The sequence below is a fragment of the Melospiza georgiana genome, chromosome 5 (assembly GCF_028018845.1).
Source record: "Melospiza georgiana isolate bMelGeo1 chromosome 5, bMelGeo1.pri, whole genome shotgun sequence".
NCBI classification, from domain to species: Eukaryota; Metazoa; Chordata; class Aves; order Passeriformes; family Passerellidae; genus Melospiza; species Melospiza georgiana.
Window position 1 is genome coordinate 51,457,084 of NC_080434.1, and position 12,673 is coordinate 51,469,756.

Sequence of the window (12,673 nt, forward strand, 5' to 3'; positions counted from 1 at the left end):
AATATTGGAGAACAAGATTTTCTTCCCTGTATAATCCCCACTGCATTATTGCATGGTATCAGTGTCTCCAAGACAGGATGTGGTCCCTCTTTCTGTATTGGGAGTATGACACTCCCTTTCCTTGGCTGACTGAGAAGCCACAATCTGATTTTCCTTTCTAACTTCATTCACAGCATCTAAATACCTATTTTGATGGATGCTTTAATTGCTTAGAAGCCCGTGAGTCACGAGCTCCTGAACAGGCTTTGAATTTCAAGATGAAAAACTAGCCTGTAAATTGCCTCGTACTTCAGTGGGGATGGCTGGGGCCAAGCGGCCGAAGCGCCCGTGTTTGTGCCGGGGACGCGGAGCCCTGGCCGCGGGGGCTGTGGCGGACCGCAGGCACACCTGGCCCTACAGCAGTCCTGTCCCCGCGTCCTCTCCTCTGACCTACCGAGCTTTATTTTATGGCCGCCGCGTTGTTGGGCACTGCGGCCCCCCGGGCCCCCGAGTCGGGCCCTGCCGGACAGCGCGGCCCGGGCCGCGGCCGCCCCAGCCCGCAGCAGGGCTCAGCTCCCGTGCCGGGCGGAGGGCTGGCAGCGGGGGGCGGGACCGCGCGGCGCCGCCCCGGCCCCGCCGCCGCCGCCGGGAGCCGGCAGATCCGGGTCTCGTGGCGCGGGCTGACGTGTGAGCCGGCCCGAGCCGCGGGCCGAGCCGCGGGGCCGCCCCTGCCCGCCCGGCCGCCCTGCCCCTGCCCCCGCCCCCCAGCGCTCCGCGACGGCGGCCGGAGAACGGTGAGCGGGGCCGCCGTGGCGGGGCCGGGGAGGGCGCGGGCTGGCGGCGGCCGAGGGTCTGCGCGGACATCCTCGCTCGACCCTCCGCGGCCGGGGAGCGGCGGCCGAGCCCCGGTGGGGGCTGCGGGGTAACTTCAAGCCTGTTGAAGTGCAGAAACGTCCCTGCCGCCCGCGCTTTCCCGGGTGCCGGGAAGGTAAACACCGGGAGAGCCGGAACCTCTCCACTCGGTGTCCGGCAGCTCTCCTTCTTTTTCCAACCAGAGAAACGTCGGCTTGTCTTCTTATCAGCTGGTCTGATTGTGGTTTTTCTGGTTATTGGGGATTTTCATGCGAAGTGGCACTCTTCTGTCGGTTTTCTTTTTGTCCTTAAAGGATCGCAGTCTGATACTTTGAGCCAAAGAGGTTTAGGTTTCTCTCTTTAAAGAAGCTGGCAGTGGCGTGCAGACACCAGGATGTGTGCTGCCAGGCTGCTCCCTGCTTTGCGAACAGGGTGCAGCTGAAGTGGGAGAGATGAAACAATGTCGTGTGAAAGATAATCTCGGGAATAGGACAGTATCACACTGCTGTTAATTTATTAAAGATAGGGTTCCTGTCAGGAGCTCTTCATGTATGCTCGAATATGTGATTCCTAGAGAATCAGTGAAGAAGGGTATATTGGCCTTGGAGAGCACAAGATGTGGTTATTTCTCTGCTGCGGCTGCCACTGTGCTGGGTTCCCCAGCTGTCCTGCCCTGCAGCTCAACCGCTGCCTTCCACGGCAGTTCTGAGGCCTTGGCTAACCAGCGTGAATGTGCTGCAAGACCTACATCAAAAACTTTGGTTTCCTGACAAACACCTGTTTGCCTTGTTAAGTGTCTTCAGGTTTGCCGTTTAGATTGTAGACTGTTTGTGTTTTAATACTGTCTGAACATCCAGATCTATGCAGATAGATAAGTCTTGAAAACCAACTCCCGTTTTTGGAGGCAAGGACATCTAACATTTGGGTCTTAATAGCATTTTGCGTTAATGTTGTTAGTGTGCCTGCTGGAGAAGGTGTGTATCTTTAGTGAGTGTTAATGGGTTATGTATTAGAAGTCTTTAAATGCTTAGCTATTAGTGTGCTATCCACCTTTACTCATTCATTTTACATTCCAAAAGAAGACCTAAGTTCAAAACAATCAGAAGTGTGGGAGATCAGTTTTACTTTTTTATCTCTTCCTACATCCTTGATAATTTCATCCAATTCCTGTGACTCAATGAGATGAAAGAAATCAGTCTTTGATTTTAAAAAGTGAACCTGTCGCTGATAGTGAGGCTTGAAATGATAGAAGCAGTTTGCCAGATGAAATAAATTGTAATGTTAGCAGTCATTAGTTGATTCACTTCTAAGCACTGTTCTTTCTCCTGCCACTGTGGTGGGTGAGTCCAACATCTTTGATTCTTTTTGCCCTTTGTAAAAGGCAAGATTTACAATGTTTGTCTAACTGTTGAGTGGTACAGAGTTCTGTATTTTAAGTAATTTAAGATTGTTTTGTATATGGAGCTAAGTAAGGGCAAAGTTATGCAGGATGTGTTACTGCAAGTTCCACACTGAGGTGTTGCACGTCCTTCTTGGGCCGGCAGGGACGTTCCTGACCCACTGGGGACCAAAAGCCCTGGTCTGCTGTAGAACTCAGATGATGGTAGGAGCAGTTTTGTAGTTCTGGGTGGATCTTTTTTTAGCCTAGTTGGATACAATTTTGCAGACTATAGAAATAAATATAATCCACAAAGTTCTATGATGTTCTTCATATTGTGCACACAGTGATGGTTTTGCAACACCTTACATAAACCACAGTCAAGTCCATTAAGTTCCAAACTGCATGGCCCAGTTACATGAGCAATATTCTGCAGTCCATGTTCTTTTATTCTAAGGGAAAAATGAGAATAATACAATTGTTATTAAAGAAATATTTTACATTTAAAACAATTCATCCTTCCAATAATTTTAAAACTATTTTACCTGCTTTCAAGAAGTTGGTATTTAGTTTTGGAGAAAGTTAGTTTCTAACTGACTTCTAGTTTTGTTATTAACTTCTCATTTCCTACTTTCATATATTTAAACTTCAGAATAAGTGGTGTGTGAATGTTATTTGCATAACAAATGTGTAATAAAACTATGTTTGTACATTTAGAATTTTCCCCTCTAGGTATTATGGGTACTTGACATACATTCTTAAAGACCAAGTTTTGTCTTTGCTGAAGTTTGTCATACCAGAATTTGACCTTACAACATCATGAGACTTCACAGGGCCAGTATAATGAAAGTAAGCAAGATCTTCTCTTCTTATAAATGCATATGGCAATGCAATGGCAAATGTCACAGTGGCCTGACAATACCAGGTATCAAATTCTTACTCTCTATGTTTTGAACATTTATCAGATTCCTCATCATAACAAATATGAAAAAGTTTTGGCAGATGCATTTTTGCATATACAGCCTGTTGTCATCTGGCCATTTTCTACTTGGGACACAGGTCAGAGCCTGTGACCCCACTTTGCACACATGCTGTTACACACTCTGCATGTTTGCATTTACATACCTAGATATTAACTTGATGCTAAGCACATTCTGCCTTAACTCTCTGGGTTAGAGATTCAATTTATGAATGCATACAGATCCACCTAATTGTTAATGAGGCAGCTGATTCTGCAAAATGCTAATACTTCTTGGAAAATCCAAGTACTCCCAAACCCTCTGTAAGTACACTGGAAGTGAAGAAAACTTTCTAAAGCTCTGCCACAGAGCTGAATCTTGCAGTCCTTGTACAGGTGAAAAGGAAGAGGAATTATTTTCCCAGAAGAGCTCCTTCAGCTTGTATGCCTTGACACATTAGCATCTAGCATCCCTAGTTCCCAATGAGCCTCATTTGAAGTAAGACTCCTTAGCTCCTCATTAGGAAGGAATAGTCAGGGATAGGAGAAGGATCAGTGTGTGTTAGATGTGTTAGTCTTACTTTGCTGACAGAACAGTGGTTCTGCTAGCAGTAAGAGAAGAAATATGGTCCTATCCTCTTCCCTATTCCCACCACCTATTCCACACTGCTGGCTGAGGCTGGGGCAAGAAAAAGGTCCCTTAGTGATGATTGATGGGGCTTTTCATGAAAAATTGGAAGATGCTTAGAGGAGCAGCCCTTGGCATGACTGAGTGATCGTGCATTTGCATTGTTGTTAATTGTACAGATATGCTTCAGAAGCTTTTGTTTGAATGTCTAACTGGTATTTTTATAGATAATTGAACAAATTAGTCCCATTTGGGTGAGAACAGATTGAATTACATTTGATAAAAGTTTTCCTCATTAAGATTACTTCTGATTCTTCTGCAGCTTTGCATGCATTAAAAAGCATGGCTTTCTGGAGCTAAATATAGTTTCATTCTTGCTTTATAAAGCTTTTAAACAAATGTCAGATCCAAACCACTGAGCGCTCCTCAGAAAGAAAATATTTTTATCAGAAAAAAACCCAGAAAAGCTGGACAAAAGTGTAGCAGCAAGCATTTACATTATATAAGCAGATGCAATGCTCATTTACTTTATTTGTTGAATCTTTGTCAAAGACAGACCTCTAGTATAAGAGCTTTGGTCTTTTTTCTTCATATGTTCATATATTTCCCATTAGTTAATCATAAAATCTTTATTTTTAGCAGGGAAATATTCTTAGACAACTTGATAAAATAATTTATGGTTTTTTTTCACACATTAAAAAGTTATTTAGAAAAAAAAAAGACAGCTGTCTGAATGAAATTACATGAAGGTGTGAAGAGAAGTTGGGGTTAGCTCTTCAAGCAGTTGAACTAAATCAAGTGTGAAAGCAAGCTTCCTGGTGTGAGCAACCTTACTGTAACAAGGATTCCAGTGCAAGTGATTGCAGTGTTGTTAGGGGTTCCTCACCCTGGTATCTAGATGAGACTCATCAGATGTGACCCATAATTAAGAACCCCTATTTGAAAATACTACGTAAAATACTACATTTTATCAGAGAGCTCTGTGAAATGTGGAAATATTCTTATTATATTTCTTATATAAAAGAGACATTTTTGAGCCATGAAGATTGTCAGATGATTTAGCTTCAAATTAGTATGTAGAACAAAAGTCATTAAAGATGAAAAATACATTATTTTCTCTATGAAAATGGTGGAGCAAAAGGTAAGATGTGTACTGCAAACTGATCCTGATCTTGTGAAACAGAACTGTAGATTTTTGTTGTGCAATTAATATAATGGATTTTAAAATCTATTGCTAGAAGGTGCAGGGGAATGTTGTGTAATTTGCATAACACTTTCCTTTTGATAATCTAAACTAGTCTGTGAGTCTGCTGACTTAGGTGGTTGATATTCTCTGGTAAAAACTGGGTCATCTGGTAGCTAAACATATGTAAATAACCAAGTCCAGAAATCCTGTTAATTGCTATGGGTTCCCTCTGGTAAAAATACTGATTTGAAAAATTCTAATTGATAAGCTTCAAATTGTTTACTGCAGGTATGTAAAAAAAAAGAGCTGATTGAACTTCCATTGAAGTTGAAGACAGGCACCAGCTAGCTTCAGATAAAATTTGATCTGGCCTAAAGGGGTTAGGAGTAGGGCTGCCAGGGAATAGAGCTTCTTTCATCTGAAAATTGAAAATCCTGCTATCTTTCTCAGCATGCTGCTACCCTGTTAAATCTGTTTGCTCAGTGGCAAGTTATTAGAAACATATGTCATCCCTGGAGAAAGAAATAATGAAAGCATTCCAAAGAATTTCAGTATAATTTTGTGTTTGTATGTGATCAGAGTGACATTAAGGAATAGTGTATTTTTATAGTTTTAAGGATTTAGTAAGGTATTTTTTAATGCAAGCAATTGTACTCTTATTATACTAGTATAGAAAAGCTTCATAGCTCATGGTAGGGCTACATTTGCTGCCTTAATGTGGTGGAAAAAGTTTCATTTTTATTCCTTTTGAAACTGTATGTTTTTTTGTAAAGGACTGAATAAGAGACTTTTTCATGTTTAATTTTGCAAAGAAACAAAATGTCTAAAAATTTCTGAATGATGAACACTTATAAAAGAATAATTTGAAATAATGAGTTACTGCAGGCCACCTGAGCTGCAGTAGCTGCCTGGCTGCTCGTGGTTAGCTCTGGTGTGTTTCAGCATAACCTTTTTCTTTTACAGACTGAGCAAAGTCATGTTTCAACAGCCAAAACCAGCACAATAGGTTATATAGTTTCTTATGGAAGCATGCTTTTCTAATACTTTTAAAAGTAAATTATTAGTTTTGTACTATGAAGCCCAAAAGTGAAGCCCAAAGCATCTCTCAGATGGGGTAATAAACAGGAAAGTCGGGTTCCCTGTTCTGCTTCCATGGGGGGCTAGTATGAGATCCTCACCTCTGCAGTTTTCCATCTGCAAGGGTGCTCTTTATTCTTGCTTCCCTGCAAAAGCAGGTCTGTCCCCTGTTAGGTGTGCTCCTGTTCCCTGTGTGCTGCTGTCTGTCCCCTGTTAGGTGTGCTCCTGTTCCCTGTGTGGGTGCTGTCTGTCCCCTGTTAGGTGTGCTCCTGTTCCCTGTGTGGGTGCTGTCTGTCCCCTGTTAGGTGTGCTCCTGTTCCCTGTTTAGCCAGTTGCTCAGAATCTGGCCTCCCAAAGCAGCACAAGGCTTTGGCCCTGCTTGGCCTGGCACAGCATGGGTGTCCTTGCAGGGCTGGTGCAGAAGTGCTGCCTGCAGAGTTTTCAGGATTAATATGTGTTGCTTCCTGCATCAGTGCATCACTCCTACAGCTGCAGGAGTGCTGAATTTGGGAGATTGGTGCTTGTTTGGGAAAGGGAAGAGAAATGTCAGCAAGAAGCGAGGCAGTCTGTAATGCTGGAGACACTAACCAAAAGCAGGAGAGTGAGCTAATATGCCCCGGTTTTCTACCTAGTATTGAGGTGGAAGGACCATGAAAGTCAGTAAGAGTTCTTGCCTTACTGAAAACCACAGGAGAGGGCTCCCAGTTTGCTCTGTAAACTGGTTGAAATATGTGTTAGGAATTTTACAGAGGATAGCTCACATTTTTGTATTGACATGTGAAATAAAATTATTAATAGCCATTAGTTACTCAGCACAATAGGAATAACTTTGTTGTCCTAGACCACTGTCAGTCTCCTACACTAGAAGAGGCTGAAGCTTTTTCTTAGCAGAAAGAGGGTATTATTTTTGGACAATACTCTGTGTCACTGACATCTTCTCTTAATTGGTTTTCATATTCTGAGAGCTTTCTTTCAGAAAAATGTCATCATTTTAACAAAAGGATGACCAAAGCTGACAGCTGGAGTTTGGTAATAACATTCTGTATCAAATATCATTAAATGAATTTTAAAATAGCTGGACTGCTTTTTTGGTCCATGACTGTATGTGCATAATTAGCTCATTTTCTAGTGTTGCCCAGAGGAAATGTTGAGCCACCTGCATGGGAATAAGTACATAGCTTTTTTTAATCTTGGTAGATCTTATTTAGCTCCCTTAGGGAGTTCACTTTTGGTCACTGACATCAGCCTTATTGCCTTTAAAGCCTGAAATCTTTTGTCCTGACATTCTGGGGTCTGACCAGGAAAGAGAAGGGGGCAAACAGTACAGGAACAGTGAGGAGTTTCAGTGGGTGGGTTCTTGTCCTCTGAGAGTTGTACTTGATGCTGACAATACTTAACTATGCTGAAAGAAGCATCTGTATAATCTGTATTTCCCTGATATGCCATTCTGTGTTGAGCTGATGCACCTCAGCATACCTGTGACCTTGGTTAGCCCAGCCCAGAAATAGTAAGCTTCCTGCCAGGTTCTTAGTAGAACCTGCCACTCTTTGAAGGGGTGTGAACTTTTTCACATACTTCAGTTTGAGAAGGGTGGTGATGCTTGGCTGTGAAAGGGCTTTGACCATAATTTTAAGTAGTTGAAGTTTTTATGCTCTGATTCCTGCTTCATTGCTCTAGGTGCTAGCACTGTTGTTGGCAGATGGGCTCAGAAGAATATTCTGCCCCACACAGAGCAACTCCAAATGTCCACTTCAGGGTGAAAATGTTACCAGCCTAGCAATGCTCAGAATATCATGGTAGTCACACAGTGAAGACAAGGGATGTATCTAGTAATCCTGTAAGACAACCATGAAAATACCTCAGACTTTTACCAGTTACTTCTCAGCTTCAAGTCTGTCCCTGCTCAAAAGCTCCTTCCCCGATTTCAGATGTCATTGTAGTGGCTGGTTCAGCATTTCTTAGTTTCTTTGGCTTTGTCCTATTTTTAAGAAGTTTTGTACTATGTTTGCATCTTTAAGAAACATCAGATGAGTGACACTGGAAAATGAATTCATTGTTTACTTACAAGGTGATTTGTGGGACAGTAGCAAAGTTACCCAACTAGTATGCCTTGAGCAGGATGTAGCTGGGTGAGCATTTTTTGTGTGGAGCCCTGCTGGAGTCTCAAGCTCCTACTTGACCAGTGTGAGTCAATTTGGTTGAATCCAACAAGAACTCCCCCAGCTGCTTCCATCTGTGTGTATGGGTAAGCACTGACTTTTCCATGAGGAAGGGAACAGGCTTAGCTCAATCTGCATTGAAGAGTTCATCTTAGATCTTGTTAATTATCCTGAGAAAAGTTGTAAAAAAATACTTGCCAATTCATTAGGCTGCAGCTGGAAGTCCAGGGAGACATGCTGATGCTTTCAAGTACAAACCCAGCTGCTCTTCCCCCACCCCTGGAATTACAAGGAGAGTGGAGATGGTTGCTTTGTACCATGGAAGTGTTGCTGTGTCTAGGAACCCACTTTGGAATCAGCCATCAAAATCATGGCAGCTCTTTTCCTAGAAAAGCTAAATGGGTGATCTGAACTGGGCCAATTAGTTGAAGAAAGCTGTAACTGGAGCCTTGCTTTACTGTGGCAGCTCTCTTGCTGGCAGGACCCACATTCATATCTGGCTGGTTTGCTTTTTCTGCCAGTTAGCCAGTTGTTTTTTGTTTTGTTTTGTTTTTTGTCCTGAAAATTCAGTTTTATGCCCAGGAGGGTGCCTGGTAGAAAAAGATCATCAATAGTTCTCTAGAGATCTGTGATCATGCAGAGCTACTGGATCCTGGTGCACTAAATCTGATGAGAGTCATAGTATTTATTCCAGTAAAAATAGGATGCAGCTGTAAGTGTGAAAGAGATGAGAGAGAGCTTCTCTTGGGTTATTAATAAAAGGGATTAAAAATCAACATTATAAAAAGCCAAATATAATGTTGCCATGTTTCAGGATTTAGTTCTGTGAAGGAATATTTACTTGAACTATCTAAATTATAGCAATAGAGCAGAAGAGATCCTTGGAATGCTTTAATTAGTATCGATTTCTATACAAGATTCTTTTTTGCAGAAGTTATTTTTAGCCTTGTTTGAAGAGAGGAAGTTGCTTTGTAAAGGAAGTTTTCCTAGAAAACTTCAAGCTTACTTTTTTCTAGAAGATGAAGACCACCTCCACTGGTTACTTATACCAGGCCCTTGGCTTCTGGATTGATTTTGATTTAGTGTGGTGTCTTTGTCTTTATTGCGGGTTCTGTTGCCTTAGAATCATGCCCCTGTTAACTTTAAACAGAACAGCATTTCTTTATTTCAAAGTACTGCTTATTTTTCTCTTCAGTTTTGTCCCTATTCTCATAGTTGCTTTTGTGAAGTTTCTTCCCTATTCAACTAGTAATGCTTTTGTTTCCTTGCACTGTCCTGTTGTTTTGTTTAGTTTGCCTTCCTTCGCTTTTTTAATGGCTCTGCTACCACTTTTGCCTTGTTCCTCCTCTATACTGCCCTGGTGATAGGAAATGTGTTGCATTTCTGGTAGTAGCAATTGAACTAGAAATTTTACAAAGCTATGTACTGGTAAAATCAGACAGTCCTATGTACACATGCATCTGTTTGGCTTTTTAAAGAGAAAACCCCAAAATCCATGCAAATTGTTTCCCCCCTCTGTGCTGCAGTCTAGTCTGAAGAAACATATGCTGCAGAAATCAGTGGATAAAATTCCCTGCCCTGTCTTACTCAGGAAGTTAAATAATAGGCTAGTGATTTGGATGTAGGTAGTTCATCAGAAGAGTAACAAAACACTCAGGATTCTGTGGGAGGGTGGGATGTCCATGAAGTAAAAATACTACAAAAGATGGTAATCAACAGGAAAATGCATTACATAACAAATACAGAAAATTCTGAGTTCATCTGGGATTCACTGTTTTGGAATATTTTGGCTTCCCTTGGTTGGTGACTAGTAAACAGTGTTGCCCTACCTTTATCTGTTATTTTACTGTACAGCTAACAGATGTTGAATTGGGCTCTGTATGACTAGGCAGGGTTCAGAGGACCACTCCCTAGAAGAGGCAGGATCAGACACGGATTTTGGAGTTGTACCCAGAGACATTTTGAAATGCCCAGTATCAAGTCAGTTGTGGTCCCAGTTACCCCCTGAGTGCTCACAGTACCTAGGGGGCAGAATGGCCAAGGAGGAGGAGATTTCCTATAAAAGCAGTGATCAGGAGTTTTAGGAGGAATTTATCACACCAGTCTCTTCCTGCTTGAAGCAGATTTTCACTCCCTGAGTTAATGGGTACTGTGGTCACGCAGTCCCAGTGCCTGGTAGTTTCTCTGGGGCAGGACTTGATGTGCAGGAATGCAAGGGTGTTATGTCATCTTATATGAGGCCAATGTACAGGATGTTTTAGATTCTAGAAGAAAATATTTGGAGGTGGGAAAGATTATACAAAAGAACCAAACTTGGAGCATGCTGTGAATAGAAGAATTACAAAAAGAGTCAGGTATTGTGAGAAGACATGGATACTAGTATGGCTTAGATCCAGGTGAAAAGGCAAGGGAACACATAATTTTTAAGTAAATGTGTATACTTTATAAGATAATGGTTGAGTAAAAGAGAGAGGGTTTCTGCCTCTGACAGTAAGATAAAAATGAGCATTTTGTCTTTGGGCCAATGAATAATTTGTGCTCTGTGTATGGCTTTTGCTATTTTAGCCCTTTATAATTTTTCAGAATGCCTGCAAGAGGCAGAGCAATTAATTTGCTTTTTTTCTGTAATTTTATTTTAAATTTGGTATCGATTTTCATTTGTTCTGCCACACTTCTCCCAAACTGAACTCAAAAGTAAAATTAACTTGATAGCTTCTTATAGGTATTTGACAATTGTATTCTAAGTTATTGCAGTTGGCTGAAAAACAGTAGCAAGGATCTGAATAGGATTTTTGTTTCTCTTTAAAGTAATGTGGCAAGATTATATTATTTGCCTGTTGTGCTATGAGGTATTTTTGCTCCCAAGGATTTCTTACCTTCAGTCTTCAGGAAAATAGCAATACATTGGAAATAGTTCTTAGCAGGGGAATCTTCAGTCATTGTATTTATCATGTTTGTGATAGTCTACATTTTAAGTGCCTGGATCCAGGAGAGAAAAGAGTTGATGAATTTAATGTTTTGATCTGAAGATGCCTGCTTTAGTCCATGATAAATCTGTAGTTACTCTGATCTATGTATCTTATAAAGTGACTGTTTCTTCAAATACTGGTGTGATAAATACTTTTAGACAGTCTGTTGTATCAGGGAGTAGAGATGACCAATGTGTACACTTTGACCATCTTGCTAATCAGCATCATATTAGAATCACATTGGAGGGCATCTAGCACATGGAAAATGCACAACCATTCTTGTTTGCCTTCACAGTAGAAAGGAATCCAGTTTTGTAATTATTACAGTGGAGCAAGGCAGAGTATAATTTGTGTCTCCCAGAGCTCACCAGCTGCATGCTATTTACTCAGGAGTGGTGTTGCAGAATTGGGAAATAATGTATAGTGATTGCAATAATTCAAAATACAGAACAATCTCTAGGGACAACCCCCCCCCCTGCAAGCCAGATTGTAGCCATAAAGATTGTGGGTTTGATAGTAGGATGTATAAAATATAACACACTGCTGTAGGACTGGGAGTGGGGAAGATAAAAGAAACCATTTTCAATAGTTACTATAACTGAGAATGCTATTTTTTAAATCATGAAAGACTAGAAATATTTTCCATATGGCTTAACTGGCTGCAATTTCAAATAGATACTCAAGTCAAAAAGTAGTGGGGGGGCTTTTATTTCTGACTTAAATCATCAGAGACCATCCTCCACTTTACTCCTGAATTGTAGTAATTCAAATTCTGACCACAGTGCTTTAATTTCAGCAGTTTTGTTTATGATTACCTCTGTGAGCCTCTTTACACTGCAATGGTCATATTGACTCTCTGATGGTACATCATATTTGTTCATGTTTACTAATTTTCTCCTTTATTATGCTCTCTGTCGGTTTGCTAGACTGCAGGCCATAGTAGGTATCTTCTCAGCTGTTATCATAGAGAGCTCTGGCATATTTACTGACCATGTCTTCCAGCTGTTTGTAAATGCTGTGATTTAAATGTTGTGCTAGCAGTAACATGGCCAATCCAAAATATGGTAATTTTGAGTTGTGCAAAAGACACTGCCCGTCAGAGGACTTGCAGGTATTTCACATCATAGCCTTACCAATTGCTGTGATCCTACCAGCTGATACCAACCAGCTCTGTCAACTCCAAGGAAAACAAGGTGATGATAAACAAAAAACCATACTGGAAATAATAAGTAAAGGAAAGCTACAAGCATTTTATTTCTTTCTCCAAGTCAGGAGGAAAAGAGCAGAGCCCATACTCCCATTGTGGTAGATTGTGTGTAGAAGGACTGTGTTTGCAGAAGGTGGAGAGCTTGTGTGACTCACAGCAAAGAGGTCAGAGCTGAGCAGAACGAGTTAGCTGCTGACGTGAGATCAGACAATTGCAAGTACCGGGAGGCGGGCAGGAAGCACGCTGCAGTTCTGGAACAGGATTTTGATACAAACAGGCT

The 12,673-nt window shown here is 41.5% G+C and overlaps 1 protein-coding gene across 1 annotated transcript in view; it reads left to right on the top strand.

Moving 5' to 3' along the window:
• Positions 1-725: 725 nt before the first annotated feature.
• The window catches only part of SMIM14 (small integral membrane protein 14), a 38,044-nt gene continuing 26,096 nt past the window's right edge, over positions 726-12,673 (top strand). The window contains exon 1 of the mRNA XM_058025085.1: positions 726-773. The gene's annotated coding sequence lies outside the window, so the exon portion shown is untranslated. The remainder of the gene's footprint in view (positions 774-12,673) is intronic.